Below are 6,000 nucleotides of genomic sequence, written 5' to 3'. Positions count from 1 at the left end.
AGGCTTACAGTAGCTTGGTTTAGGTGACAAAACTCCTTCCAAAAACGTGACACGAATTGTGGGCCTCGGTCTGAAACGACATCACTGGGAAAACCATGGATCCTGAACACATGGGACAACATGGCCTCTGCTGTTTCTTTGGCAGTAGGTAACTTGGACATGGCGATGAAGTGTACGATTTTAGAAAACCGATCAATCACAGTGAGTATTGTGGTATTACCTGCCGATGTTGGCAATCCTGTCACAAAGTCCAAAGCAATGTGAGACCATGGTCTCTGTGGGGAATGGGCAGTGGTTGGAGAAGACCTGCCGCAGCTTGATGAGAAGTTTTGTTCCTGGCACACACAGGGCATGCTGCCACATAGCTGGCCACCAGAATCTGTGTTTCACCATGAAGAGGGTCCTCTTATTTCTTGGATGACAGGTAAGTACAGACGTATGGGCCCAATGAATCACTTGAGATCGAAGTTGCTCCGGCACAAACAAGCGATTCTGAGGACACCCTCTAGGGACAGGATTCCCGCTGTTTGCCTGTTTGACCTTGACTTCAATGGGCCAGGTCACACTCCCTATCACTCGGTCTGGCCGCAGAATGGTTTATGGACTCTTGGGGACTGGCTCAGGATCATACATTCTGGAGAGTGCATCAGGCTTTCCGTTCTGTGAACCAGGTCGATATGACAGAGTGAAACTAAATCGATTAAAGAATAAAGCCCACCTGGCCTGCCTAGAGTTCAAACGTTTGACCTTCCTGATGTATTGCAGGTTTTTGTGATCCGTCCAGACCAGGAAATCCTGCTCCACTCCCTCCAACCAGTGCCGCCACTCCTCCAAAGCAATCTTCACAGCCAACAGTTCCCGATTTCCCACGTCATAATTCCTCTCAGCAGATGACAGCTTTCGGGAGAGATAGGCACAAGGATGAAGCTTGTTGTCCGCCGCTGACCTCTGGGACAATATAGCCCCAACCCCGTCGTTGGAGGCGTCTACCTCTACCACAAACTGTCAGCTGGTATCAGGTACAGTCAGGATGGGAGCTGTTGTGAACCTTTTCTTCAGTTTCTGGAAAGAGTCCTCTGCCTGTGAAGTCCACACAAACTGAACATGGGGAGAGGTAAGGGCATGGAGAGGAGAGGCAATGGCACTGAAATTGCGTATGAAACGTTTGTAAAAGTTAGCAAACACCACAAATTGCTGAACTTGTTTTCTGGAACTTGGCGTTGGCCAATTAGCCACGTCGCTGACCTTTGCTGGGTCCATTTCCATTTTGTTTGGGGAAATCACAAAGCCCAAAAATGACAGTTGACATGAAACTCACATTTTTCGGCTTTTAAAAACAAATTGTTCTCAAGGAGTCTCTCAAGAACAAGGTGAACATGGTTAACATGGGTTTTCTCATCAGGAGAAAAGATGAGAATATCATCAAGATACACAAAACAGAATATATTCAGAAAATCTCTTAATATATCATTGATGAGTGTTTGGAAAACAGCAGGTGCATTAGAAAGTCCAAAAGGCATAACCAAATATTCGTAATGTCCTGTAGGTGTATTGAACCCTGTTTTCTACTCATCCCCCTCCCGGATGCGCAGTAGGTGATATGCATTCCTTAAGTCTAACTTGGTGAACAACATAGCTCCGTGTAATAGTTCAAATGCAGTAGAGATGAGTGGAAGGGGATATCTGTTCTTTATCGTGATCTGATTTAGTGGACTGTAATCAATACAGGGCCTTAATGAACCGTCCTTTTTCTCCACAAAAAAGAAACCTGCTGCTGCTGAGGATGATGATGGCCGAATCAAGCCAACTTTGAGTGATGATCCGAAATACTCTTCCATGGCCTCCCTTTCTGGACCAGAGAGAGAGTACAACCTGCCTTTGGGGATAGTAGAGTTCACTAAACATGAACAAGAGCAATCACTCCCCCACCCCTTAACCTTTCCTGTAAGCCAGTCCATGTGAGGGTTATGTTTAACAAGCCAAGGGTAACCCAAAATGAGAGGATGCTGCGCAGAATTAAATAAATGAAAACTAATCTGCTCACGGTGCTCCTGATCTATGACAATAACCATGGGCTCAGTGCGATGTGTGACTGTACATAAAAGGTGGCCGTCCAAAGCACTAGCTTCTAATGGCTGATCTAAAAGGACAATGTTTAAGTTCAAACTTGTAGCCAGCTCCCAGTCTAACAAGCTCTCATCAGCCCCTGAATCAATTAATGCATCCTGAGTCACAGTTTTATCATTACGTTTCATTTGTACCTGAATCAATTTTTCTGGAGGGAGGGTCGAAAGAAGTCACTCGGCTCACCAGCGTCCCTCTTCCTGCTGATGAGCCTGATCTTTTGCCGAACAGGCTGCCAGAACATGGCCCTGCTGGCCGCAGTAGAAGCACCGCCTCTCCCGTAGACGACGCTGACGCTCCTCAAGGGTGAGTTTGGCTCTTCCGAGCTGCATCTGTTCCTCCACGGCGGCAGGGGGTGCTGGTCGTTCTGGAGACGAAGTCCGGGTATTTCTCCGCCAAGCGTAGTGCTACCTCGGTAACTGTGGATCCTGCATTCTCTCCTTTCTCCCGGCGTCTCTCTGCTAGGCGTTGGTCCACCTGGATAGCCATGGCGATGAGAGAGTCCAAATCTTCAGGCAGATCTAATGGAGCTAACTGATCCTTTATGGGATCCGCTAATCCATGCAGAAACGCATCAAAAAGAGCCGCTGAGTTCCACCCACTCTCCGCTGCCAGGGTCCGGAATTCGATAGCGTAATCCGCCACTCTCCTCTGCCGTTGTTTGATGTTCACCAGGGCTCTCGTTGACTCTCTCCCAGGTGATGTCTGGTCAAAAATCTTGTTCATAGTATCCATGAATAGCCTTAAAGACTGGCAAACAGGCGAGTCTCGGGCCCATTCTGCTGTTGCCCAGGCTCCCGCTCTACCTGTCAAGTGAGACACTATGAAAGCAACCTTAGCTTGATCTGTGGGAAATGCTGCGGGCTGGTGTTTGAAATGGAGATCGCACTGTACCAGGAATGGACGACAGTTTCCAGAATCCCCAGAGAACTTCTCTGGCGAAGCGAGGCGGAGTGTAGACGATGGCATGGGTACTTGAACTGGGATATCAGCAAACCCGACCTCCGCTGGACCGGAAAACTCTGCCGCAGGAACCTCAGGGTAAGCCTTGAGGTGTGTAAGTATGTCGCGCATTTTCTTAGCCAGGTGATTTATCTCCGTTGACACTGTTGACTGGAAGTTGTGCTGACGGGCATTTAAGTCCTGGACCCCTTGATTGTTGATGTTGATGAAGGAGTGTTCCTTGCGCCTGCAAGGCCGTCTTTAACGCGTTGGAATCGGCTGAGTCCATCTTGTAAGGTTGGTTCGTTCTGACACAAAGGACTCACAAGAACTCAGATGCACGATTCGGTTGACTTCCAAAAATATCTTTTATTAATAAAAGACTTTTCAAAAACAAAAGATCACTAGATTCTACTAGGATTCTCACAAGATCTCTAGGTTGAACTAGGTTGCTCAACAGATAACTAATGTTTACAGACATGGACTCGACGTGGAGACAAGACAAACCGACAAAAGACAAAAGGAGAGCAGGGCTATAAATACACACAACGGTTAATGGGGCACAGGTGAAAACAATCAGGGGTGGGGCTGGTGATCAGTGGCGTTGCGCAATATTTCGGGGCTCCCCCGCAGGTCGGACCATGGGGCCCCGCCCCCTCCCCTAAATCAATAATAGAGTGACATGGGATAGACATCGCGGCCACTTTTTAAAATGTTTATTTTTTCAGGCATCTTTTGTAAACAGTAGGCCTATAGGGTCAGTAGGAACTTTCTGTATAAAGATACATCTGATTTAAACAGTATAGGGTCAGTAGGAACTTTCTGTATAATATACATCTGATTTAAACAGTAAGGTCAGTAGGAACTGTATAATAATATACATCTGATTTAAACATCATTGACAAATACAAACAAGTGGCTGTGTATTTTTTGTAACATGAAGGTATATTGTAGAACGTTATAGCCTATCATCATTGGAGTTCACACAACGGAACGGTTCACATATATATAACATTCTGTATAAAAGAAAAGTAGCCTACAAAAAACAAACAAATAAAACACATCCTATAGGCTACATAGAGGATGCAATCAGGAGCTGCTTTGTAGGCCTATTATTTTATACGAGCGCGTCTCCTGGCATTCTTCTGCGCAAAGTCCTGTATAACAGTCTTTAAATCTATACTGCGCGCGCGTCGGCTCTCAATACTAAGGACTGCTAACCCAGACAGTCTCTCTTGCGACATTGTGCTCCTCAAATATGTCTTTATTAATTTAAGTTTTGAGAAAGATCTCTCAGCACTGGCAACAGTCACGGGTATAGTTAAAAACAATTTCAGTGCTGTGGCAACATCGGGGATACTTGGCAAAATGGACTGATTTTCAATGAGCAGGGTTTGTGCAAGGTCTTTGATTGTTCCACACTCAATTTTCTTTATAGTAGGCCTAAGAGCATTACGGAGGGACAGGATCTGGAAAGGAAACTTGGCTGACAGGTCGTCTTTATACTGGCCTGATAAAGCACTTGCGGACTCAGACAGATCCTTGTCTGTTGTGTGCAAAAGTTCACGGGGAAGCAGAAAAGAAAATCGCTGTGCAACTTCGCTCATTCCAACAAATCGATTTTTGAGTTGGGCAACGACAATATCGATATTTGCGTAAAATACCGCCACTCTAAAATGCTCCCCTGGGTCTTGGAGCCGCTGGTCCTCGCAAAGCTCTGAAAAGTGCCTCTTTGTGCGCCTTGCCCGTCTGTCTTTGAAGAGACTGTGGACACCCCATGAGGATGCCAGGTCTTGCGTGTGCGCTTTTAAGCCATCAAACTCTCCTCGGAGTTGGGCAAGTGTATCGGTTGCGTTACCAAGCATTGCTGTCACCTGTAAGAGGTCCACGTCTTTGCGCTGGAGAGCTTGGGACACAATGTTGACTGTTTCAAGGACCTTGCCCTGTATTACAGTCATTACAACAAACTCAAAGCTCTCCATGGCCTTTTTCAAGCCAGTCGCCTCGGCACGTTCCTCTTTATGGCGATTGGCGAATAAAACTTTCTATTATTCTAACCTGTCTCGAAGCGTGAGGCACGACTAGCTGGCTCGGCTGTAACGGGGCTGCTGGGGTCTGTGGGGGCACGGCTAGCTGGCTGGGCAGCCTTGGCTATGCCTATGTCTGAACTGGCCTCGGAGGGGGCACAGCTGACTTCTTGCTGACCTGCAAAAAGGAACGGATTAGATTCCAATTCCAATGTAACCTGTAGCATACTCTTACTGGTTATGGCGAATAAAACGTTCTATTATTCTAATGTCTAACCTGTCTCGAAGCGCGAGGCACGACTAGCTGGCTCCGCTGTAACGGGGCTGCTGGGCTGTCTGCCTGGACTCGGAGCTGACAGCCGGGGGCCGGGGGGAGGTTGCTAGTGGTCTATCTGCATTAATGTTACAGTTTACGTCTACCTTTGCTGCCTGCCGGAACAATGACGTTATTTTAGGTCGTTTTGCCCTCTCCTGTTCGGCTTTCGCTCTCATTCTGAGCACCGCTTGGGTAGTGGCGCTTCATTTTTCATGTTTACTGGCAACGCAACTAACGAACGTTATTTATATGAGCAATGCTTCCCGCTTTCTTTTGAACGCTGCCCAGCCTGCCAATGAACATTAGTTATCAGCCGGCTAGCCCTATCGCAGGTGAGCAAATAATTATAATGATACACTGTTGTACTACTACAGGCAGCGTACACATGACGTAGCAACATAGCAGGGAGGGGGGGGGGGCCCGCCCTCTGCGCCCTGTTCCCGCATTACGAAATCTAAGAGGATAGCCTACAGTGGGGGCGGAGCGGGGCGGGGCGGGGCCCCCTAAGCTCCGGGTCTCCCCCGCACCGCCGGGGGTGCGGGGGCCTCCGCTACGCCACTGCTGGTGATGATGATCACATGAGACACACAA

This window comes from Pseudochaenichthys georgianus, chromosome 14, assembly GCF_902827115.2.
Source record: "Pseudochaenichthys georgianus chromosome 14, fPseGeo1.2, whole genome shotgun sequence".
Taxonomy (NCBI): domain Eukaryota; kingdom Metazoa; phylum Chordata; class Actinopteri; order Perciformes; family Channichthyidae; genus Pseudochaenichthys; species Pseudochaenichthys georgianus.
The sequence above is the reverse complement of the archived record's forward strand: the minus strand, read 5'-3'. Positions refer to the sequence as shown.